The 27,237-nt window shown below is 40.0% G+C and overlaps 1 long non-coding RNA gene across 4 annotated transcripts in view; it reads left to right on the plus strand.

Annotated features, from left to right (window-relative positions):
- LOC134293414 (uncharacterized) overlaps positions 1 to 27,237 on the plus strand; it is a 478,005-nt gene that overhangs the window by 111,405 nt on the left and 339,363 nt on the right. For 3 of the 4 annotated variants that reach the window (XR_010000387.1, XR_010000385.1, XR_010000386.1), the window contains exon 3: positions 10,225 to 10,317. The exons of the other annotated variant lie outside the window; for it this stretch is intronic. This is a non-coding gene — a long non-coding RNA (uncharacterized LOC134293414). The remainder of the gene's footprint in view (positions 1 to 10,224; positions 10,318 to 27,237) is intronic. 4 annotated transcript variants of the gene reach the window in all.

Here is a 27,237-nt window from a genome sequence, read left to right on the forward strand (position 1 = left end):
TGAGTGCCCGCTGTTAGCTCTAGCTTCTGCCAACCTAGCAGTTCGAAAACATGCAAATGTGAGTAGATCAATAGGTACTGCTCCAGTGGGAAGATAACGACGCTCCATGCAGTTATGCCAGCCACATGACCTTGGAGGTGTGTACAGACAACACTGGCTCTTTGGCTTAGAAATTGAGATGAACACCAACTCCCAGAGTCTGACATGATTGGACTTAAGATCAGGGGAAACCTTTACATTTACTAAACAGTAAACACTGCTGACCATGTGAGAATTTAGACTTTCAAAGTCATTTGAAATTAATTCATAAAATGCTCTGTCTGGGTGGATAAATTTGCCAGTCTTGATAACTTGGAAAACTTCAGTAAAATAAATAAATATATATATCCATAATCTTTAGCTAGTTTCAATTAGAGTAGAAATATTGATCAACATGTACTTAACTATGTGTTGTCTTATTGTTCAACAGTTGATTCAGTGGGTCTATTCTTCAGACATATATACTGTTTACAAAAAGGTAGCTTTTCCTATTGGGAATCCTGTGTTTTTCAAAGATTGACTGCATGGCGGAAATCTAACTGGTGAATATTTCTATCATTGATTTTTCTATGGTGAGAACCATGTCAGCTCTTGCAAAAAAAGTTTCCTACTTTCAAAAATTAAATTGAATATATATCCCAGACTCATCAAGAGGGTATCTGTCTTGCTGCTGTAGTGGAAATAGCAAAACAAAATCCCTGTGTATTTAATAGCGTATGGAGATTATAATTGAATCCCAAAATAAACAAAATCTTAAATTAGAATTGTAATTAAGATCACAATCCTAAAATACTTGCCAGGATATGAATCTTATTTAAGTCCATTTGCAAGAAAAGAGGTTCAGGAACCTGTTTTCATATTCAACTTTGCACGTGGGCAGATAAAACTTTCTACAGGACTTAATTGCCAGAAACTTGTAAAAATACATATTGTTGAAGTACAACTTCTAGCATTACTTACCCCATCAGGCTGAGAGGAGACATGATAGCCATGTACAAATACGTGAAGGGAAGTCATAGGGAAGAGGGAGCAAGCTTGTTTTCTGCTGCCCTGCAGACTAGGACACGGAACAATGGCTTCAAACTACAGGAAAGGAGATTCCACCTGAACATCAGGAAGAACTTCCTCACTGTGAGAGCTGTTCGACAGTGGAACTCTCTCCCCGGGGCCGTGGTGGAGGCTCCTTCCTTGGAGGCTTTTAAGCAGAGGCTGGATGGCCATCTGTCGGGGGTGCTTTGAATGCGATTTCCTGCTTCTTAGCAGGGGGTTGGACTAGATGGCCCATGTGGTCTCTTCCAACTCTACTATTCTATGATTCTATGATCATTTTTGAGGCTTTTGGGATATGCAGTCCAACATCATCTGGAGAGACACCACATAATTCTTGTCCTTGATTTTGATTTCATACAATCCTTATGACCAGGATCTGTCTGATTGATTTTAAAATAGTGCCATGTTTGTTTATTTGTTTTTAATTTTCATTTCAAATCTCTCCTTGGCTCAACTTCTTACATGTGCCATTTCTCTCTATTTTTCCCAGTAGATAGAAAAAGAAAGGGGATTCAGGAGGGAGAGTAAATGCAATATTAAAAAATGGATGTAAAAGAATACCTCATTGACAGATTGCCCCATTTATAATTGGGTATGACACAAAGGACATCAAAGTCTCCTACCCTACTCTTTCAGAAAACTATGGTTGGGAACTCAGTCTCTAGAACAGGGGTCCCCAAACTTTTTAAACAGGGGGCCAGTTCACGATCCTTTCGACCGTTGGAGGGCCGGACTATAGTTGGCCACCGAGCAATAATAATAATAATAATAATAATAATAATAATAATAATAATAATAATAATAATAATAATAATAATAATAATAATTAATAATAATAAAGAGGGTTGAAAGAGACTCCTTGGGCCATTTAGTCCAATCCCCTTCTGCCTTTGTGCACCGAAAGCACAAGCAAAGCACCCCTGAAAGATGGCCATCCAGCCTCAATGTTTATTATTATTATTATTATTATTAATAATAATAATAATAATAATAATAATAAAGAGGGTTGGAAGAGACCCCTTGGGCCATTTAGTCCAATCCCCTTCTGCCTTTGTGCACCAAAAGCACAAGCAAAGCACCCCTGACAGATGGCCACCCAGCTTCAGTGTTAATAATAATAATAATAATAATAATAATGTGATTTTGTGATACGAAATCCAGCATATCTATCTTGTTTGCTGTGTCATACAATATAATAATAACAACAATAATAATAAGGGTTGTAAGAAAAGAAGAGACCCCTTGGGTCATTTAGTCCAACTCCCTTCTGCCCTTGTGCCATGGAGGCTGGATAAATAGCTTCAATGGGCCGCATCTGGCCCCCGGGCCTTAGTTTGGGGACCCCTGCTCTAGAATATAAACCCATTGTCACATGGAGTAGATTTTAAGAGAAACCATTACTAAAATTGTACTGGACAGAAAAAAAAAACTTTTGAGTAATGTAGATTGGCCCTAATTCAACCAGCTCCCCGCCCCCCCCCCCCCTTTGTTTTTTGTTTTTTTTAAAGCATGCTTTCAGTCTAACTCTGCAGGGAAAAAATCAGTGCTAGGATGTTGTTGAACACTGAAGAATTTAATGCCTAAACTCCTCAGCGAGTGATTAGACAGCAAACCCTAATTTTGTAAATGCCTAGTTGATGGCTTACCAGGGTGCCTTGTAGCTAATCTCCTGTGCAGCTGCAGTGTTAATGGGCCAAGCACATTATCACACATTTGCCTGTTAGAGACAGTAATGCCCAGATGAATTGCGGCATAGGTACGTGCGTGTGTGAGTGTGGGCATGTTTAGTACTGATAGAGGAATTGAGGAAACATGGCCACAGGTTGGCAGGTGGCTGTTAGGATAGTGTTGCAGTGTGTCTTCTTGGTTATCGTTCTCCCTGCAGCTGCAGCATCCTCATATCCTTGACTCGGGGAATGAATGGAGAAGAATGAGAGCGCATTAGTGGGCAGAGTCTTCCTTGCACATTCATTTGGGAAGAACAATCAATGGAGTGTTCTCATTCGAGTCCCAAACCATAGGACTGATAAGATGGTTAAAACAAAAAAACAAAATAATCCAACAAAACCAACAGCAATGTATTATATGTGCAATTGTATTCACAATTCCATAGGAGTTGTGGCCCTTATAATCTGTCAATCCTTCTTCAAAATATGCACAGAACTCATTGAGCAACAAAACAATGGCTAGGATCCAACATCTGAAGTGTGTTTTTAAAACAAGAGAAATTATGCACTTATGCTACTTAACTTTTTGTGTTGAATAATGGGCCGAATGCCCAACCCTACAATGTGTCACTGAATATCCAAGCAAAGGGGTATTTCCATCCATTTCAGCAGGGGGAAGATTGATCTGCCTTAGATGATGATATACATAGAATCATAGATTTGGGAGAGATGACATAGACCAGGGGTCCCCAAACTAAGGCCCGGGGGCTGGATGCGGCCCATCGAAGCCATTTATCTGGCCCCCATGGCACAAGGGCAGAAGGGGGTTGGACTAAATGACCCAGGGGGTCTCTTCTTCTCTTCCAACCATAATAATAATAATAATAATTATTATTATTATTATTATTATTATTATTATTATTAGTATTAGTATTAACATTGAGGCTAGGTGGCCATATATCAGGGGTGCTTTGCTTGTGCTTTCGGTGCACAAAGGCAGAAGGGGATTGGACTCTATGGCCCAAAGGGTCTCTTCCAACACTCTTTTTTATTGTTGTTGTTGTTGTTGCTGTTGTTGTTGCTCGGTGACCAACTATAGTCTGGCCCTCCAATGGTCCAAAGGATCCTGAACTGACCCCCTGTTTAAAAAGTTTGGGGACCCCTGCCACAGACCCTCAAATCTTGAGCTGCCTTCACTGCAAGCATTCTAGCAGGAAGATCCCAAGTGGGTAGCTGTTCAGCCTCTTTTGAAAGATGTCCAGGGAAAGAGGTTGTACCATCTCTTTAAGTGAAGAGTTCAGTTAATAAATTCCTCTTATATTACATTCATTTTTATAGCGGTACTAGGCTTGGGCATGGACTCATGTTTGCCTTCGGCTTGTTGGTTCGGAAACCCGTAAGGGCGTGGGCTTCACTGCCATTTTTTTACCAGCCGCAACAGAACAATGGCTTTTTGAAAACTGGCTGCTTTTGGTTACATGTGAAGTGTGGGGAGGGAGGCAGCTGCTAGAAGGAAAAGCATGGGGGGGGGGAGGGCTCCACTCCACTACAACACATAGTAGTTCAGACAGTGATAAGTGGGTCAAAATGTGAACCCTAGACTTTCTACAGCTCCCTACCTCAGCCTTAAAATATAGCCTTGGGTTCCTTTCATGCCACACAATATAGAACTACATTTCTAGTTTGAATACCAGGATACCAGCCTATGGAATATTTAACATTCTCAGCAAGATTCCTCTAGTATCTCCTCAAACCACAAATCTTAGGATTCTGTAGGCAGCAGCAAAGTCAGTTAATGTGGAATCGTAGTGCTATAATTATGTAATGTGAGCGGGTCTTCTGGTTTGCTGGTGTCCTGCAAAATGCCTCTCGTCGGATATTTGATCTTCTTTCCTCCAGGCAATTTAACTTATTCATAGTCTTGGGAATAGTCTTTCAGTAACTGAAAATGGTTCAGGAATGGGATCCAACCCACATGTCTGTACAGAACTCTGAGAAAGAAAATGCAGCTTGCATCCAATGTTATTCTGCTAATGAAAGACAATGCGTTGTTTAATGCTTTCTCCCAACAAATGTTTCCTTGCACTTAAATAGATAAATAAAATAATAAATGCTGATTTCATAAGAGAGAGATGAGTGTCAATTAATGCAATCAGCTGTAATGAGGAAAGGGAAAATGGCTCTGAAGCAGAATATTCTTGTTTGAATTTGTTTCTGTGCCAAGTCACAAAACAACATACTTGAGTGAATTCTTTCCTGGTGTGTATAGACACAGTCCATTAAAAGTCAGCTGCTTTGCAGCACTTTACACAAAACTCTTGTTTGGCTAACTGTCACATTCTGGAGCTGGGCCAGAAGTGTTCTATTCTAAGCTTTCTTCCAGCACTTTGGGACTAGTGAAATGTACTTTCAAGATCTCTCCCCTCTTACTTTTTATGAGATGGCTGAGATTCGATGAGCTTTCCCTTTAGCTTTTAACCCTTGCCTCACTGCTTGTAGCAGCAATGAGAGTTTACCACAACTCTTTTATGGAATATTTTTGAGGCAAATGGTCATAGAAACAAAGGAACATAGAAGGACCAGATGCCATTAGATCTTGGGAGCTAAGCAGTGTCCATTGGTCTATTAAGTGTTACATTGCATACCTTTGTACTCATGCCTTTCTCTCTAAGAAGCATTTAGTTTCCCAGATTGCATTGACTCGGGTATAAACAGTTTTTTTTAATTGCTTCCTCACATTGCCACAGCTCTCTGATTCCCATTGATAGATAGTCTAGCTCTTGAACTCAATATATCACTCTATAGCCCATAACACAACAGTGGTATACCCGGTGTTGACACTTACGGCATGACGTCTAAGGAGTCATGACACTTGTAAGTTAGCTTTCTTTGGCATTCTCCATGTTCTTTCTTCTCCTATCCCTACAGTTCACTTGGAGGCAAAAGATTCAGAGGGTGAGCAAATTTTACTGACAATTAGTGCAAAACACCTTAAATTATCATTATCTCCCATTAGCCTCTTTTGTGATATTCTGTCAAATTGGGTGTTGGATGGGAGAAATGTCTTGCTTTCCTTCAACTTGGAAATGATAAATAAATAAATCGGGTTTCTCCCTCTCTTTTGTTTTTCAAAATGTGCTTCTGAATTTCTCTGCTTATTAATCATGTGGATGTGGGGAATGCAAAACATCTGACTTAAGCTCAAGCTGTTGTAAAACAAATATCCCCACAGCACATTTGGTATTAAAAACCATTTTCTGCAGATTAAAATCTTCCAAGTGGAACCCTCGCTGTCACATTTGCTGGGGAGATCTAAGGACAGACTGAGATTCCCAATCTTTTCCCCATGGCCTTGCTATCAGGTTATATTTTAGATCAAAAGTGCCAGAATCCGGGAGTTCAGATGTTGCCCTTGGCACATTAAAAAAAAACTGATTCTAGGATGCTGAGAAGGGCAACATGTAGAATCACAAAATCATCGAGCTAGAAGGAAGCACAGGGAGCATCTAGTCCATCCCTCTTCCATGCAGGAAACACAACTAAAGCAATTCTGAAAAAAGGCCATCTAAGCGTTCAGAGGTAGTCTAATCTATTGTTAAACAGCTCATATCAAAATCTTCTACCTTATGTTTAGATGGCATCTCTTTTGTAATTTGAATCTACTGGTTCGCGTTCTGGTCTATGGAACAAAAAACAAAAACAAAAAAAAAAAACAGTCCACACCATCTTTCACAACTCTTCAGATATTTAAAGATGACTATCACATTCACTCTCAGTTTCTCTTCTCCAAGTTAAACCAACTCCTCAAACCCTTCTCATAGGAGCTTGATTTCAAGATTATTTTATCATCTTGATCTGGAAAATGTGTGTTCCTCTTCTTCCCATGTTTGCTGCTAAGTTTGGGACTAGTCATATCTTTCCATTCTTTAGGTGAGTGGTTCTCAACCTGTGAGTCCCCAGGTATTTTGGCTTACAACTCCCAGAAATCCCAGCCAGTTTACCAGCTGATATTATTTCTGGGAGTTGAATGCCAAAACATATGGGGACCCACAGGTTGAGAACTACTGCTTTAGGTCCTACACTGACTAATAGCTATGGACTGAAGGAAGAGACTCCACTGACACCAGGCCAGTCCTGAGAAAGAAGCAAATGGGGCAAGGGGCAACTCCAGCAGAAGCTAAGAGAATAGCAGTGGCAGCTTTTTGCCAGTTTCTCCAGAACTCCTGGTCATTCTCCTCCTATGGTCATGGACTGATAAAAGAGCAGAGCTGAATACTGTTTCAATTCCTGGGTACCAAAGTTGAGGAAAGATATTGGCAAGTTGGAACATATTCAGAGGAGAGTGACTAAAATTATCAGAGGTCCGGATGCCATTCCTTCTGACTACTAGCTTAGGGAGCTGGGTATGTCAGTCTGAAAAAGAGAAGGTTAAGAGGTGATATGATAGTCACGTTTAAACAAGTTGAAAGGATGTCATATTGAAGATGGAGCAAGCTTGTTTTTTTGCTACTCTGGAGACTGGATACAGAGCAGTTGATTCAAATTGCAGGAAAAGAGATTTCAACATTAGGAAGAACTTCTGATGGTCATATTTGATCGGCCAAAAAATACAATATCTGAGAATGAGATGGAATCTCCTTATTTGGAACTTTTTAAATAGAAACTGTGTAGCCATCTGATGGGAGTTATTTTATTGTGTGTTCTTGCACAATCGTATGGGCTTGGACTGGATGACCTTTGAGGTCTCTTCCAACTATGATTTTATGAATAGGCTGAATGGCCTGTCCACATATCCTAATTTGCCCTGATTCCTTAGCCACAGTTGAGAACAATGTTTCAGGAGTATTGTTTGAGGGGAGAAAACTACAACTCTCAATTTTTATATATTTCACTTCTGTATGTGAAATATATAAAAATGCAAAGGTTCTCTTATCATGTCCTAAAATGCCGGACTGTAATTATTGGGAACACAATACCCCTTTGGAATGTTGCAGATCTTTGAATGTTGGTGATTCTCCTTCCAGACAATTCTTTATGTTCTGAAATGCAGGAGTGTAAAATCATAAGAGTGTGGTGGAAGTTCCTTCCTTGGAGGCTTTTAAGCAGAGGCTGAATGGCCATTTGTTGGGGGTGCTTTGAGTGTGCTTTTCCTGCATGACAGTGGGATGGACTAGATGGCCCATGTGATCTATATCAACTGTATTATTCTATAATTCTATGACCCTCTGGCTTTTTCAGAGTGGGGATGGTGCACCTCCTATTTGCAGCACATTTGGATGGTAAAAAGTATCTATCACAATTCATAATGTTATCCTAAACGCCACAGCTATTCTGAGGGTCATTCATTTACTGAGTCAGTCAGTTATTCCTGCTCACATAATAATTACCCTGTCGGCTTGGGATAATAGATGCCAGCTGGGGATGCAGGAGAAATATGTAAACACCTGTAGGTCGGCTGCAAGTCTCCAGAGGTAGATCGGAATGGCTCCGAGAGACTCATGCATCGTGCCGGGATCCAAAGCCTTGTGCAAGATAATGAGAAACTGTCCATTAACTTTCAAGGGCATTGTGGCCAAGTCCCTAAAGCAACGGGGACTTCGGGAAACAGTCAGGAAAGATGAGGAACGAAAGCGAGAGTTTCTGACCAAAATGAAATTAGAATCAAATGAATATTCAAAGCAATGTTTGAATTCAATGCATATAATGAGGTGCTGCTGTCTATCACTAAAACCCTCTAAAGAATCAGGTTCCTAACTGCTCCAGGAAAATTTCTTTTGCTTCTTTCTCCAGTTGAATCTAGGTGCAAATTGGCTAAATAGCATTCTCCTTTCTCCTATCAGTGATCTCCAATGGGTCCCTTATCAAAGGGCTCATTAATGTGCTGTGGGGTTTAGTCAGAACTTTAAATAAACTACTCATTGTGCTGAACTATAATTTCCAAATAGAAGTACCATTTTACAGAAAATCCAGAATTGGATATATTCTGACAGGGGAGCCACCAGCTGCCATAGGCCCTTGAAGATGTATGGATATAAATTTTTTAAAAATTAAAGCCCCATTCTCTTGGGGAAAAGGTAAAGTATAAATAAAGGGAGGGTGGATGGATGGATGAAAGATGTCAATCAGCGGACCAACTATTCAGATTTCTGATTCTGGATCAGATCAAACACAACATGATTTGGATCAGATTAAGGCAGGATTAGAATCACCAAATCAGGCTCCAAATCAAATCAGGAAACTCCTTCACAGTTCTGACTATCACATATGCTTCAATCCCTTCAAAGCCAAACTTTGGTCCTCTCTTCCATCTGGATGACAGAAAAGAACTTCTTGTAAGAATTTCTTTTCTTCTAATTTGAATCCATTGGTTCAAGCCCTAGTTTATAGAACAGGAGGAAAAAGCAGCCTTTCAAATATTTTAAGATAGCTATCATAGCATTAGTCAGTTCGCTATATACTGCATCCATTCAGAAATACTTTGCTTACTTATGTCTGCCCTATACACACAGAGAGACACACTTTGCAATCACAGTGACCATTGATTTGGAGTGGAGAGGGCAATATTGAAAATGGTTGGGGTTTGTTTGCCTATAAACCTTTTAAAACCAATATCTACCAAGTAATATTGATTGTTTGCGTAATTTATCATGTTGTCTCCCACACAAGCACATTGATTGCTTAAGGCTTACATTTAATACAAGTGAGAACACATATTTGCCCTTGCAGTTATCAGCTACTTAAGTAGCACGTTGTACTGAGCTCGACTGTGATCCAGGGACATTGCAGCTATAACAGTGCTTGTTTTGCCATTAACTTGGCTCCTTGACTCTTTGGCTTCTGTCTGTCTGCCTGCCTGCCTGCCTGTCTTGTCTTTCTTTTCCTTTCCTTTGTATGGGGGAGGGAAAAAGACACAATTGTCCAGTTCATTACCAATCCTGGAAAATTAACAAATGATAGTTTTTAAAGTGTTAGGCCTTGGAGCTAAAGAGTTTGGAAAAGCAAATATAGATTTGAAAAATACAGTAGGAGAATACCCACTGAATCAATAGCTACATTCTAAACCTAATGTAAAAATAAAACACCGATGTGCAAATCAGGGTGTAGTCCTATAGACAATTACCTCAGAGAAAGGTTCATAAAAGTCAATAGAATTACCACTGAGTAAATATGCACAGGATCACACTGTTGTTTTATTTTTATTATGTGTCTTTTTCACATATGCTTCATCTCATACCTGTACTGTGATTCTTAAAGATCCCTCAACCCTCTTCTTGCATACCTTCTCCAATAATTCATCCAAATCCATGTTTGCTCTATTTCTAAATTGATTCTGATTTCTTTTTGTGTTGAAGCACCCACTGGAATGTTCAGGAAATAAGAGATGAGAAAGAGATCAGATTGAAAAGATTGAATTGCACTGTTCAAGCATCCCTATATCAAAATTGCATTATGATTTCAACTTGAACAGGGATGAAAAGCCACTGGATCAGATGAAGGCTGGATCCACATCACTGAATCAGGCTTTGAACCAAATTGGAGGAGTCTTCCACAGTTCCAGTTAGTAAGTACACTTGAAACTCTTTAAAGCCAGAATTTGGTCCCTTCCACCACCCATATGATGAGGGGCCTCTTCTGGACATTCTCTGTTTTTATGAAGAACATCTATATGGATATGCTTGCAAAGTCTGATAGAAGTTGGACTTCATCAGAATCTGGACATCCATGCATTTTCCATTACTGTTGTGGTTGTAATGGCATCTGGGTGAAAATGCTTACCCTGCCTTATCAAGTTAAGACAAAATTTCTAAAGGATGAGATGCAATCCCAACACTCTTACAGATCTTCAGGCTCAATGTACAAAGAACTACACATAAACAAGGCACACGGTTGAGTTTGAAGCTTGTGAATAAGGCTTCACCTTAATACTCCTAACCCTTGTGTATGAAAGCTAATGATAGCTTATGAAATAGGCCTGCAAAAGGTCAGTGAGGACAATAAAAGTCATTGAAGACTACTGTTGGTTTACATGTGAGACACAAGGTAGGCCAAGATGGAAAAGACTATTCTGGCTTCCAAAAGCAGGCAGTGACCTTGGGAAGAATGCTTCCCAAGGCCTTCCTCTGGTATTACTGCTCTTATTTTCTGAAAAAAGGATCATGGTTTACCCACATGAACACCAATGGTGGATGACAGGCAGTCTGACTCAGGATAAATGTCATTTGTGCTCAGATCTGTGCTGGATTTTTTTTTTTTTTTTGCAAATGAGTTAATGTGAAAAGATCCTTCCAAAGGCCATGTCATGAACATGACAAGTCGGGAGACTGAATCTTGTTCTTCCAAAGCCATTGAAAGTACCTTGTCCTTTCACCCTTCATATTATGGGGCAGATTTGGACCAAAAGAGCTGTGAACATTTCTATCAAGTTCCTGTTGATATTCCCATGAGCTGCAAATGAAGGAGGGAGTGGGGGGGGGGGCACTTAAGACTTTCCCCATGCATTTTTCTTGTTAATTTCCTTTCTTCCCTCCCTCCCTTCTCTCCAAAGTACAAATAGATCTCTGAGAATTTTCTCCTTTAATGCCCTTGTTCGAAAATGTTAATAACTGGTCAGTGACAAGCTGATTAAGCCTTCCTTTCTTCCTTATTTAGATTGGTGTCACTGCACCAGCTTTAACAGAGCTGTAAAGCACATTAACACCCAGGCCGCAATGACAGGGCAAACCATTCCCTGGAAATTGATAAAGGCTTTTTTTGGAAATGAATTTGGCGCTGGCAAAACAAACGGACGCCTTGGGCTCCATCCATCTCCCTTTCCTTTAATAACTTTCAGTTTGTTGGTGCTATCTCCAGCACCGATGGGTGTAACAAATGCCTTTGTGTCTGAAGGATGTTTCTGCTGGAGTTTTGAGCTGCCCGAGGAAATCTCTCCTGGCTTCCTTCTTTTTTCACTTCCTCCTTAAACAACTTTCACATTAGATTATAGACATTTCAAATTCTGTATTCCTCAGAGGTCTCACAATGTACCTATGTGCCTATTGTTTGAAAAATAAATAAAAACATATGCATGGAAAGCCAGCATGATGTAGCAATGTTAGCACTGGGAAAGCAACACTCTCGCAGCCTCAGAGGAAGGCAAAGGAAAGTCAGCTCTGAACAAATTAGAATCATAGAATCATAGAATAGTAGAGTTGGAAGAGACCTCATGGGCCATCCAGTCCAACCCCCTTCCAAGAAGCAGGAAATCACATTCAATGGTTAGAAAATTATATGATAGATCCATGTTAGGGTTACCATAAATCTGAAACAACTTGAAGGCACATAACAATAACAAAATGATAAATATATTGAGGGGAAGGGAAGGGTTGCTTCGTTTTACCTATTTTTTCTCTTCTTCTTGCCTACTCCATACTGTACCTTCGATGATTGGCTAAGAATAGTGCATATAAATAGGTTGTACCAAACAGGTGTCGGGATTAGCATATAAGACTTTGTGTACACCTTATCACCCTTTGGCTGAAGCATGGAGCTCTGGTATGGCTTCTTTAGATCCTGTAACCAGAGAGGGTGCAGTTGTGAAAGAGAGGAAACTCTCCTTGCAGATGACTGGGGGATTTCCACTCTCTTATAAAGTTCTGTGAAATGTGAGGAAGGATCCTAGATTTGCACTCCTGTAAATGATTGGCTAGGGTGAACCATCTGTAGCATTGGATTGCCTTCCATGTCAAGGATTTTGGCCAAGGGAGGCTGAAGAAATGGTCACAGATTAAAACCTGCCTCAGCCAGATACTACATCAGGTTGTTTCCTTTCCTTTTACTCATCCATAGGCACAACTCAATAAAATTGGTTTTAGGTGGAATGAAATCATCCTTGCTTAACACGATTCTTTATGTCTGGCTTGTTATTTCATGGTTTCTTATCAAAAGTCACCCCTACTAGAGTAGAATGGCCTAAATTGGTTTTCATTCATTATGTTAGTACTTTGTTTTGTCCAATTTTGGCAACATAACAAATAGTTTGTCAAGTTTATTTAGCAAATAGTGTGTGCAAAGTAGCTTGTGAATGCTTGATGAAATCTATAGGCCTTTTTACTACACCACGGGTATGAGTCACATGGCCCTCAGATATTGTGGGGCTGTAAGTCTCAGCAGCCATAGCCAGCATAACTAATGTGAGGGTTGCATGTTTCTTACTCTAATTCTGCACATATGGAACCTATGATTGGGATGATGATGGTGATAATGGTGGTAATAATAAATATCCAATTCTCGTGTTATTAGTTAATTGCATCTCTCCTTCTCATTCAATTCAAAGTCAGCCATGACCTTCTACTTGCAAAGCTCAGCTTAATGTTTTTATCCTGCTGCAGATCCTTTGCCGCTCCTCCCTGATGATTTCCATTTTGCCGACTTGGATTGTAACACCCTTAACAGATGAGAAATGTACAGCATGAGGCAACAGGGAGCTTTTACTTTTATGGGTTTTATCATACTGTTTGAAAATAATCTCCTATTTAATGAGAAATAAATGTCACCATGAGACAAACTCTGATGAGATTTTCTTTTACGGTGCCTGGTCATATTCTCTTAGAATGTCTTCTTTCCTTAAGCCAACATTTATTCTAACCTAGCACAGCAAAGATTAGCCTTAGTGCTTCTACAAGAGGCCTCTTGAATGGCTTTATTTCAAGTCTTCCTCCTGCCAGAGTTGAAGGGCATAGTCTCCACTAAGATGCCAATGTGCCAGTGAGAGGGACAAATTGCAAGAATACGGGAAATGTTTCATTGACTTCATTGAATATGGAGGATGTCATCCTCCCCCCCTTTCAAATACCATCATTCCATTCCATTATCTTCTCACATTCTCAGCTTTGAATCTGGATCAATTTTCTAACACAGGAGCATCATGTGAAAGAGGGACATTTTGATCCTGTGAAATCTAGTCCTACCATCATGATGTTTGTACTAGCCCTTGTCCCTCTTGTTGCAAGTAACTTTTCATGCACTTATTAGTGGGAAGATACTGTAAAGTCCATGATAAAATAGTATATATCTTCTAGATTCTATTGTTAAGCAGGATCAATATGCTTTTGGATGGGAGATGCTCTGGGAATGCTAATGACCTTCATGTGGGAACTGGAATGAACCATTGCCGGTTTGAGTTAGAAAGATTTGGATGTATTTATTTATTTATTTATTTACTACATTTATATCCCGCTCTTCTCACCCCGAAGGGGACTCAGAGCGGCTTACAATTCAAATGAAAATACAATATATTATTAGCATAGCACAATATAAGCATTAAAGTACTATATTGTACTATATCATTAAATGGTAATATTATTAGTAATATAACATTTAATATATAATATATAATTAATATATAATTAATATTATATTATATTATTAGTAGTATAATATTGTATTCCATTATAATATTATTATCAATATTATATGTATATACAATATATATAAATGTATGGCTGTACGCCAAATGTATTGATGTTTGCCTAATGTAAGGCAGCTTTCTATGCTGATACATTGTTATGACAGGACCTTGACTATCATGCAATTAAAAGTTTCACCTTCTAATTCCATAGATCAAGCTCCTGTTAAACTTACAAGATAAGTCTTCTATTCCATTTTCGCTTTTTTCTTTTCCCTAGTCAATTAGAAAATTCACCTTGTAGAAATGTAATGTCATGGGAAGGAAATATCATGAAAGGGAAACCATTTTTTATTATTTTATGTTGATCATATTTTTTTTATTCACAAGAAACAGCAGGAGGAAGTAAACACATTTGGGTTGTTCTGTTTCTAGCACCAAACAGAGGTATACGCCCCTCCCATGGGCTCAAAGAAGTTTCTAAAAGAATAGAAATAATGTTTGTGGATTTCAGGATTGAGAAAGGCGTGTATTCTCCCTCTTTATTTCTCCCTAAAAGAAATGGTGACTGTCATTCTCAAGCCTCTTTAATGTAATCAGATGCCAAGGAAAGCAATTTTCTTTCCCTCCAGGTCCTGCACTTGTTTAATGTTGATCCTTCTTCATTTCCCTGGGTGGCTTTGTCTCTGGGTTCATTTGAAGGAGGTGACTGACAGGTTGCTCAACAAGCTCATTAGCTCCCTTTGAGCGGGCCTTGGAGTCAAGCCCAACAAAAAGTCTGTCATTTGAGATGGGAAGATGGAAGTCTGGAGGAATGTAAAGAAAAGAACAATTCTGGAGCGAAATGGGAGAGTTGTTTTGACCATAACAAAATGGTTCACATGGTTATAAAAGGTTTGTCAAGTCAAAAATGTTTTTAAAGAAGCATGTGTGCATAACATCTTCAGATGGTATAAGAGGAAGGATCTATAGATAGCAAAATTAGATATATCAGACCAAATTGGGAATAATCCAGAGTATATTTGAGATAAGAAAGGCAATTAAAGAAGAGTGTTGGTTTTCCACCTGAGGCCTCAAACTCGTGGTGTCTAATATAAAAACAATATCTTAAATGCAAGTTCTGTGAATGTTGGCCCCTTAAGAATCTTCTGTATAATAAATATAAATATTTCTCCATCTAGCCCATGGCTATCTACTCTCTGACTCTGGATCAACAGGGAATCAAGCAGTAGATTTCCATTCATTCATCCACCTAGCCAGCAGGGGTGTGAACAATTTCGTTTTGTGTACTGGATTCGGATGATTCAGCCGATTCAGTTGCTGAATTCATGAAAATGAGCCTGATGCAGGGAAGCTGAAGCCTTAGCTGGTACAGATCACAGCAGCCTGATCTTTTTGGGAAGTGGAGGCTAATAATGGAGACCAATGGGGCTGAGTGGCATTCTACTTAAGGCGGAGGTGGCATTGTGTGGGAAGGACAGTCTTATAAATCAGGAAAGCTGTTCCTCCTTTCCTTTCTTCCCCAGAAAGCTCCTCCATCTCCTCACACCCACTTAAGACAAATGGGAACTTGCTTTCCCAGCAGCACTTTGTGTGACACACTCATTAAAGGAGCCTTGTGCTCTCTCCAGGAGTATGATGGGAGTTGAGGTTTCTCTCTGTGTGTGTTTCTCACTTTGTTTCTCAGCCAATTAGAGGTCTGGTTGATTGTGTCAATTCTCCTCCCCTCTTGTGGCATACGCTTGGGGCTTCAATTCCCAAGATGCCCTCTTGTAGTTTTCTTTATAAAAATATTATGGTAAAAAAACTTTAAACATTTCTAAAAGATTAGTGGATCAATGGAATGTTCTGAAATTCAGCAGGCTTGTAGTAGACGATGTGGCCTATAAGTGAGGCAAGTTTCATACTGATAGATGTAAAAGTGTTGGATAAATGAGCCTCTAAAGTTCCCCATTGGCACCAATGGACAAAATCTTTCTGGCATGAAGACAGAAACTCCTCCTGAATTTGAGAAGTTCCCTAAAAATGGATTTTGGGGGGGCGAGAGGGGGAGCTGAAAACTGAACACCAAAAACAGCATGGGCTTTTGCCAAATTGCACACACCTACTATCCAGCCTTCTTTCCATCACAATAAGACTGATAAGGAAATATATGAGGGGTTAATCCCATCATTAGTCAGATGGAGGCAAATACATTTAGCAGCAAGTTCTGGAAGGTGGCAATCAGGAATTGGAAGAGACACCTTTGTACTATCTAAGTACACCTACTGCCTTCAGGTGTGATAGTGAGGATGCTGCCCCACTGCCAACATTGAAGACAGTTTCAACTGTCTATCCAGTAGAGGTGAGCTTATTGAAGAGATGTGTTCCCATAAGGAATGCTTTTGCTGGGTTTCTGACAAATGAAATTGTGTTGTCAGAGGCTTGCAAACTGCCAATTTTGTATTCATATGGGAACTGTTTGAATTCTTTAGTCTACTTATCTCTCAGTAGTCACGTTGCAGTCTAAGTTCTGTGTTGTCCTGTCCTTTTGTTCCTTGCAGAACCTAAGGTGGACACAAGCAAGGACAGATTGTATTCAGAGGAGCAAGGAGGGTTTTCTTAGAAGATCAAATGTAAGAGAAAGCTTCAAGTCAGCAATAAAGATAGGGAAGGTTCAAGTGCCTATTGGCGGAAAGAGAAATGTTGTGTCTTAACACAGTCCTCCAGGAAGCGCTTGAGTATGAGGAGAGATAGTCATTGGGAAGAAAATTCTTAAGGCAGGAGGACCCTGAAGATTGAAATCATTCAACCTTTGCTGAGTATTTTTTAAAAAAGGGAAAAGAAAACCCAGCAGCGAACATTATTTGAAATAAAAGGAACTAGCCTACTTGATCTCTCACCATCACCTTTGTGTGACCTCATTTTCTGTCATTGTGGTTGAAAAGCCTTTGTTGTCCTTTTCTACATCTCCTTCACTCCTTGCTACAGGTCAGGCACATAAAAAAATCACACAGAGACAGGTAGAGCTTGTTGCCCTTGAATGGAATATAACTGTACCATTTTCCCTAGTCACCCATCTTTTTAAAAAAATGTTCTCTGGTTTACCTTTCCTGTTCTCTCCTTAAAACCTGCAGTAGAATGAGAATGGCAAAACGCAGGTTTCTCCAGAGATCAGTGATGGGGAATTGTACTTTATGTACCTGTACTTCATTTTTTAAAAAAGGCAAATGGTATGCTATTATACGTGCTAAAAGCAACAAGTAACAGAAACAGAGATATCCTGAAATCGTTCCCAATAAACATGGATGTAATCCCCCCATTAAGAACCCCTACTTGCAAAAGGCTTTCCATTTTGCCAACTCTAAACTTTGGAAAGTTGCTACTGTTGCTCTTACAAATTTACTTGGTCAAATTAACATACAGCAATCGAACGAGAAAGAGCCCAGTCCAGAGGCTCCAGAGATTTGTGTTGCCTCCCCAATGAGGAATTATGCCTCAGTGGGCATATGATGCCATTCTATGTCACTGTCCCTTGAGCCAAGCAAGCAATACCTCCAGACCTTCCCATTTAGAGACATCCTCACTTCCTTGAGGTCCTTTTTCATTAAATTTGTTTTTGCTGGCTATAAAGAAAACACAGTAAAACTCATCTTGAATTTGAAAGTGGTATCAGAATGTTCGTCGTCGTCTCACTCGTTCAGTCATTTTCGACTCTTCGTGACCTCATGGACCAGTCCATGCCAGAGCTCCCTGTCAGCCATCACCGCCCCCAGTTCCTTCAAGGACAAGCCAGTCACTTCAAGGATACCGTCCATCCATCTCGTCCTTGGTCGGCCTCTCTTCCTTTTTCCTTCCATTTTCCCCAGCATCGTTGTCAGGACCCAGGCCGCAGAGCACCAATAACCATGCGCAGAGACCAGAATCTATCTAATATCTTTATTAAAGGAATATATAAAGTCAATAAAAACAGGTGAAGAATATAGTTCAGAAGTAGACCTTTCAGGAAAGGTCAAATATAGTCCAGAAAAACAATGTCCAATAGGTGATATTAGAGTCCAAAGTTATAATCCAATAACCGAAACACACACTTTGCCAAGCAAAGTGTGGGGAAATGACAAGGTCCTTTAGTCCAATGGAGCTTGACAACAAGGCTGGAAAACAAACTAGATTCTTGGCAAACAAGACTTGATACGAGGCAACAAGAAGCAAGAAGCAAGAACAAGGTCCGTGGCGAGGTCCGGGGAACAAGGCAGGCTTGGAACTAGAACAAGGTCCATGGCGGGGTCCGTGGAACAAGGCAGGCTTGGAACTTGGTCCTGGAACAAGGAACTGGAGTAGCGTAGTCCACACACGATCTCACTCCTGAAGCTGACGAATTGACTCCGCAAGGATCTCCTTGCGGTAAAACAGCTAAATAGGATCTTGTTTTCCCGCCAAGGAACACTTTCCCTGGGGAACAAGAAGTGAAACCCAAACTGTGTCCAGATGCATGACTCCTTAAGATTTCCTAAGGGAAACAGGCTTAATCAGCTAATTGTCTGGCAGCGATTCTGGCGCTTCGGCGATTCGCCTCCCTAGCGCCTCTATCTCGATTATAATTATCCTTGCGAGAGAACGGGGGAGAATTCTGCCCAAGGCTTGTTTGGCTGACTTCTTGAGGGCAAACATCTTGCAGGTGCAGGGGCTCCGATTCTGGCTGAATCGGTGGGAAACCCAAGTTTTCCTCTTCGTCTGCCACAATAGTACTAGGAACGGGACTACATGGCCCATGAGACATCACAATCGTGATCTTTTCCAGGCTTTCCTGTCTCTTCATGATGTGGCCAAAATACTTCAACTTTGCCTCTAATATCCTTCCCTCCAGTGAGCAGCCGGGCATTATTTCCTGGAGTATGGACTGGTTGGATCTTCTTGCGGTCCAAGGCACTCTCAGGATTTTCCTCCAGCACCAGAGTTCAAAAACGTCTATCTTCCTTCGCTCAGCCTTCCTTATGGTCCAGCTCTCGCATCCATAGGTTACTATGGGGAATACCATTGCTTTGACTATGCGGACCTTCATTGCCAGTGTGATGTCTCTGCTCTTCACTATTTTGTCAAGGTTGGCCATTGCTCTCCTCCCAAGAAGTAGACGTCTTCTGATTTCCTGGCTAGATGAAAAATTTCTGTAACCAAAGGAAATCTTTGCTGTCCACCTGTTCATCATCCAACCCTCTTATGAGCAGCATCCCTTGGGAGAAGATATTTCTCACCTGAGGACTCCTTAAGATGCCACATGTGAGCTCCTTTTCTCTCATTAAGTGCAAAGAGAAGCATCTAAAAGGGTGACTTAATGCTGCCAGTGGAGGAAATGAATCGGCAGATGTGTCTCGTCCCATTACTCTGTCACAGCAAAGTGACAGGAACAGAGATGTCAGAAGCAAACAGAGAGATGATGCACTCATTGGCTGTTTCAATTAAAGCATTTTGTGTTTTCCTAAGCCCTGAAGCCTCTGTTGACTTGATTGAATTTGAGGTGGTGAGAAGCTGGGCATTTGCCTTTCAGAAAAAGAAGTTTGGAGAGGGCATTAAGAGACACATTATGTTGCATTCATCAAGCTCAGTGGGTCCACTTTGATTGGCAAGCGTTCTCTAGAGCCTTGGGCAGAGGTCTTTCCCAGACGTGCCATTTTTTTTTTACCTAAAGATATTCTTGATTGATTTGAAACCATAAACATGTGAACTTTATCCATGAATTATTCATCTTTTTGTGTAATAAACCAAAGGGAGAACAATATCCCAAATCACCTACTAAGTTAATTACCTGAACCCCTCCTACCCATCCTACTGTACTAGGCAAAAATCACTGCAAGTGATGAAAATCTGTTCCCCTTTCAATCGAGGTGCTGCATACTAACTTTCTATCTCTTTCTCCAGTGAGTGGGAATTTCAAGAAAGATCCTACTTTTGACAGTCATACTAAAGATTGCTAGATGGAGGGGGGGGTGGATATGTTAATATAATAAACTTCAATAGATAGGAGAGACAATCTCCATTGTTCACAATGGCTGCTGCCTGGTAAAGTAGGATTAAAAGTGTTTTACAATTGTGGCAGTACGAGGGACCATAAATACTTATCAGTTATATATTTTTAAATGATCTATAAATACTTGTCAATCTTCCCCTCAAAATAAGTTCAGCATGTTGGGTAGCTCCATTACAAGTTCCACTGAGACAGAAGCCACCAACCTCCACTGCTCATAAAAGGATCAGTTACCATTTTGAGGTCAAAATCATTCAAAGTCTGTAAAAGTCTTCATAATATGGAAATAATGTAAGATTTAAAAACTCAAATCCAAGTCAAATCTGAAACTGATGAATTTGACAATCAGGCCCAAACTTTTATGTGAAAATTTCATAGCAATACTAATTTCCATCACATTCTCTTCCTCTCTCACTTGAACTCCTTCCCCCCCTCTTTGTATGTGTTTGTGTGTGTATCTATCATAAGCACTGGACTCTTAGTAGTATCCTTGTAGGTTTTCTACCAAGTATCTTTAAATTTCCCCCTTAAAATGTCCATATTTTGCTCAGTTTTGCTGAATTTCCATAAAAGTACAGGACATTTGAAAATGTGTGCATTATACAACATCTTGAAGGAATGCAAATGTGAACAATTGGTAGGTTTTTGGGGGCTACCTTGGCTTCTTCTCAAAGTTTAAAGTACCGAGCTTCCTGCCATGCCCCTTTTGCTTTTATTTTATTTCTCTTTTGATTTTTTACTCCCCATAAAAAGTTCTGCATGCCCTTAGTGCATGGTTGTCCCAATTTACCTTACCTGGAGGTTTACCTGGGCTGCTTTAGGGCTCAGGGATACCTTTTTCCCCCCCAAATCTGCCTCTTAGGAATGTTGTGAAGATAAAGATGCTGTAAGAGGATTCATGTTTCTTGAGCTCATGTCAATAAAGGTCTTAATGATTTTCTCATGAGCTCCCCAAAAGCATTTACATAGTTACTTCTGAAAACAAAATGCTGAACTAGCTGGATCTTTGGCTAGATTCAGCAAGTTGGGTATTGAAAATCTTATTTTCTTGAAGAAGTAATATTTTCTAGCCCTGCAAGCTACTTCTTCCACAATTTCTGTCAACAGAATGTCTTAAAATTGAAGCTAGAATCTTTTCCATGGCTCTTATCTCCCATGCAGGGAGAAAGATATTGCAAGTACTTTTATTGCACAGTTTAACTATCACAACTTCTGCAAAAGTGGCTTTTGAGAGGCAGTGCACTTCTTACAGCTACAGATTCAGTTTAGATTTTGAGCATCAGGAATACTGGTTTGACATGCCACTGATCCTCACAAAGGACTCCAGCTGGAACAGCTGGGATGTTCCAGATGACTTTATGGAAGCAACTATCAGAAGAGCTGTACTATAACAGCACAGCACTTGTCAGAGTTATTCTATTTACTGTAAGTTTTCGGAAACCAACTTGCTTGCAGATATTTTTATTTGGCAATAAATCAACCTATGTCCCTGCTAATGAGCAAGTAAGTGTTCAGCTTGTTGAAATGAGTGAGAATTTGTTAATTTGAGGCATATGTGCAAGAATGTTGTTGGACTGTAGTCTAGAGAAACTTTTTCCTGAGCCACCCGAGGAGCTGTTAATGATATCCACCCAACTGGTTTGTGATGGAAGGAATCACCAGCTGACTTGGACCTCATTTGTAAAGTAAAATCAGGTCAGAAAGCTATTGCAGCCATTGTTAGCAAATAAACTCCCTGACCATGTCTAGTAACAGCAATAACAAATAGCAATTCATCTCTAGAGAACTCAGAGCTATAAGCTTAACAACTCACACAATGCTGCAGCACATCTCCTTCATACGAAACAAATGTTTGCATGCCACACCCAACCTCACAACATGACCTTCATCCCAATTAGGCTAAAATGTACATCAGCACTGCTCTGTTCATGTCACTTTGCCAAAAACCCTTGGGGATGCTATACACAACAGCAACATTCCTGCCCAGAATTCTTGATTCTGCTGGCATCCAATTTGCATTAGCCCTCCCTTTTCTTCCCCGTGTTCAGGCTTTAATACTCACTGGGAGGGTTTCTTAAACACGTATCTGACAATATTAAGTGAATTATTCTGACAGCTGAGTGACTTCTACTGACTGAGTGGGAAAGGAAATTCCACCGAGATAAGTTGCCTGTGGCACCTTAATGCTATTATTAAACCCGTATATGTATGTTTGCAACTGAGAAAGATGGAATAATATATACAAAAGCTCATAAGTGTGTGTAGGTTGCAGTCCTATGCATATAGATATTTCTGGGCATGTTTGGGATGCCCAGGGATATGTAAGGGGAGACAAACCCTTTAATCTTGAAATCAATAAAAAACAGAGCATCAAGTAAACACGAGCATATTAAGTCATAAGACGCTGACACTGTCAGCACTGAAAAGGGCAGTGTAGCATGTCAGTTTTAGAAACTCTCACTTTGTCAGGTATAATGCTCATAGGAACCTGTTGTATGTTTAGTCAAATCATTATTATCTGCACTAGATGACAGGGAAATAAGGATAATGTGTTTATCCTCTGTTGGAAACTCTGATGAAGACAATACATCTTGAATATCTCTTATCTGAAATGCTTGAGACCGGAAGTGTTCTGCATTTAAGATATTTTTGGATTTTTGAATACCTGTATTTGCATAAAAGGTAAAGGTAAAGGTTTCCCCTGACGTTAAGTCCAGTCATTTCTGACTCTGGGGGTTGGTGCTCATCTCCATTTCTAAGCCGAAGAGTCGGCATTGTCCGTAGACACCTCCAAGGTCATGTGGCCAGCATGACTGCAAGAAGCGCCATTACCTTCCCTCCGGAGTGGTACCTATTGATCTACTCACAATGGCATGTTTTCGAACTGCTAGGTTGGCAGAAGCTGGAACTAATAGCGGACGCTCACTCCGCTCCCGGGATTTGAACCTGGGACCTTTTGGTCTGCAAGTTCAGCAGCTCAGTGCTTTAACACACTGAGCCTCCGGGGCTCCTTGTATTTGCATATATGTACACAATAAGTCTAAACACTACATTAATCATACACATAGCTTTATGAATATAACTGTATACAATTTTTTTAAAACAAATATTTTGGGCATGAAACAAAGTTTGTGTGCATTGAACCATTAGAAAGCAAAGGTGTCACTTTCTCAGGCTAGGACAATTTTGGATTTCAGAGGGTTTTGAATTTTGGAATTCCAAATAAGAATACAAATCACATAAAAGTCAAGGCCCAAATCAACATGAACAATTAATGTAAGTGCAGTCTGTGATATTATCCTCCTTTGGTCTGAGGTACACATCATAGGTGGCGTCCAATAAACTCAGAAGGAAGGATTGGATAAGATCATCAAATTTACTTTCACCTGGAGTAAAGATGATTAACTCATGGCTGTCATGTGTTGGATGTATTATGAAATGATGAGATTCATTAGCAAAGTGAATAATATTTTTTTAAAGAAGGTGGCAGTAGGAACAAAGAGAGACCACACTATAGAGGTCTTGACTCAGTCAAGGAAGCCACAGCCCTGAGATGTCAAGACTTGAGCAGAGCACTTGATGATGAAGGATCTTGGAAGTCTTTCATTCATAAGGTTACCATAAGTAGACTTAGAATCTTAGAATAATAGAGTTGGAAGAGACCACATGGGTCATCTAGTCCAAATCCCTGCCATGCAGGAAAAGCACAAAATATCCCTGACAGATGGCCATCCAGCTTCTGTTTAAAAGTTTCCAAGGAAGGAGCTTCCACCACACTTTGAGGTAGAGAGTTGCACTGTTGAACAGCTTGAATGGTCAGGAAGTTTTCCTAATGTTCAGGTGGAATCTCCTTTCCTGTAATTTTCAGGTCTGCAATATATCATGGCACAGATACCTGCATTATCTTGCTTTCCAATGGACAGTCCTTCTGTTGTGAGATCTTAGACTGGATCTATCTATATATATAAAAGAGTGATGGCATCACGGCGATTCACAAAACAACAAAAGTACAGGCCCCCCAACCTCAAAATTTGACAACACAACCCATCATCCACGCCTCAAGGTTGATACAACAAAAAGAAAAGAAAAATAAAGTCCTAATTAGAGGGAGAGCAATATTTTTTTTATCCAATTGCTGCCAGTTTAGAGGGCTAATCTCTGCCCACTTGGTTGCCTAGCAACCAAGGGACAGCCAGGTTTCAGTTAGGGGACAGGCAGATTTAGGCCTCACTTAGACTTCTTCCACAGATTATCTAATTTGCATTGGATTATATGGCAGTGTAGACTCAAGGCCCTTCCACATAGCTATATAACCCATTTATAATCTTATATTATCTGCTTTGCACTGGATTATCTTGACTCCACACTACCATATAATCCACTTCAGTGTGCATTTTATACAGCTGTGAAGAAGGAGCCTCATATAATCCTGAGTTCTGAGCAGATAATATAAGATTAGAAATATACAGTAGAGTCTCACTTATCCAACGTAAACAGGCCGGCAGGATAACTGAATATGTTGGATAATAAGAAGGGATTCAGGAAAAGCCAATTAAACATCAAATTAGGTAATCGTTATACAAATTAAGCACCAAAACATCATATTATACAACAAATTTGACAGAAAAAGTAGTTCCATGCGCAGTAATGCTATGTAGTATTTACAGTAGAGTCTCACTTATCCAACACTCGCTTATCCAACGTTCTGGATTATCCAACGCATTTTTGTAGTCAATGCTTTCAATATATCGTGATATTTTGGTGCTAAATTCATAAATACAGTAATTACTATATAGCATTACTGTGTACTGAACTACTTTTTCTGACAAATTTGTTGTCTAACATGATGTTTTGGTGCTTAATTTGTAAAATCATAACTTAATTTGATGTTTAATAGGGTTATCCTTAATTCCTCATTATCCAACATATTCGCTTATCCAACGTTCTGCCGGCCCGTTTATGTTGGATAAGTGACTCTACTGTACTGTATTTACAAATTTACCACTAAAATATCACAATGAATTTAAAACACTGACTACAAAAACATTGATTATGAAACGGCAGACTGCGTTGGATAATCCAGAACATTGTATAAGCGAATGTTGGATAAGTGAGATTCTTCTTTAATATGAAATAATTACTGGGATAGAATAATGCAGAACAATATAATCTCTAAAACCAGGACAGTAAATAAACAGGGGAATTCCACACAGGAAACAATCAGGGCCAGCTAACACCTCCCAACAAAGTATTCCCATCATCAAAGTCTTGAAAATCCTCTGTTTTCTCAGGGCCACAGACAGTAGAAGCACATAAAATATCGCAAACAACACCACTCTGAAAACAAGGGAATTCCAGACAGGAAACAATCAGGGCCAGCTAACACCTCCCAACAAAAAATTCACTCAGGGAGGAAACAGCCAGGCTTTAAAGCTGCAAGGCCATTACATCCTAATCATTTTTCCTAATTGCAGCATTCATACTTGCCTCCAACAAACAAAAAAAACCAATCAGAAATATTGTATATTCACAACCTTTAGGAAATAATATCCCCTGATGGCGCAGCGTGTTAAAGCGCTGAGCTGCTGAACTTCTGGACCGAAAGGCCACAGGTTTGAATTGGGGGAGTGGAGAGAGCCCCCACTGTTAGCCCCAACTTCTGCCAACCCAGAAGTTCGAAAACATGCAAATGTGAGTGCATCAATAGGTACTGCTCCGGCGGGAAGGTAACGCCGCTCCATGTAGTCATCCCACATGACCTTGGAGGAGTCTACGGACAACGCCGGCTCTTCGGCTTAGAAATGGAGATGAGCACCAACCTCCAGAGTAAGACACGACTGGACTTAATGTCTGGGGAAAACCTTTACCCTTGACCTTAACTACCACCAATTCCTCAATACTTTATTTCCCATACCACCAGACTTCGCCACAGCAACGCGTGGCCGGGCACAGCTAGTACTACTATATAATCCAGTTCAATGCAGATAATCTGGATTCTGAAACAGTGGCAATGTAGATGGGACCTTAGCTTGATTTAGTGGAAGAGACTGGCCCTTCCAGATCTTCCTAGAGATAATGTACCTCCTTTTCGTTGAATCATAAAATGGAAGATACCCCAAAAGCCATCCAACATAGGGATCTAAGGTGTCTTAATTTTTTCTAGTGAAAGGGATTTCTCAATCTTCTGATTGAGTCTATTCTACTGTTACACAACTCTTGCCATAGTCCTGCATTGAGCAAGGTTTTGAATCAGAAAATCTCTAAAATTCTATAATGCTGTATTGTCAATGTGTGTGTGTGTTTGTGTGTGTCTATGTATGTGTGAGTGAACAATACAGTAGTGGAGTGCACCATGAATCATCTCTCCTGGAGTGCCGTTCATCTCTTAATTGGTGCTTGTTCATTGTCCTGATAACCAATTCACCCATACCTCTTCAGTCCTCCGTAGTCCATCCATTCTTCTTCTCTTGGTGTGGTTAATTTCCTATTTAAACGGGTAGTGTGAAAGCAAAAGTGCGAGAAGCAGTTGAGTGAAAAAAGTGAATTTGTTATCTTTTGTACCATACTGAATAGGGATCATTACATGAACAAAGGATGTTTAAATAGACCATTGTGTGCTGAGGATGCAATTGTCATTTTCTGTCTAATTGTTCCACCTGTGTGTAAAACCATTTATTATGGCTGCTGTTGGTATCTCACAGGGAGTGTTGCCATGAAGATATATTTTTAAAAAAATATATAAAGCCATCATAAAACTATTTAAGCAAGAGAAAAGCTGATGAGGAAAGAGACGACGAAAATATTACAGATTGGAATAGAACCTGTAATCGGTTTGACCTTCCAAAGAGAGGAAGATTTGATTGTTGTTTTGCAGCCAGTGTGAAATGAGTTCATTGTACAAATTGAAAATGCTAAGGCTTGAAGCCACTCCTTTCCAGCTCTTTGCTCTGATAGAGTGATGCATATATCGGTTTTCTTCCATCTAGGAACTGACAAATTTGTCAATTACTGTTCACTCAATGGCTGCAGTCTTACATTGTCTCAGCACAATGAAAATATCCATCTGCAGAGTTCAACCATACTATAATTATGCCACT

This window comes from Anolis carolinensis, unplaced genomic scaffold (assembly GCF_035594765.1).
Source record: "Anolis carolinensis isolate JA03-04 unplaced genomic scaffold, rAnoCar3.1.pri scaffold_8, whole genome shotgun sequence".
Taxonomy (NCBI): Eukaryota; Metazoa; Chordata; class Lepidosauria; order Squamata; family Dactyloidae; genus Anolis; species Anolis carolinensis.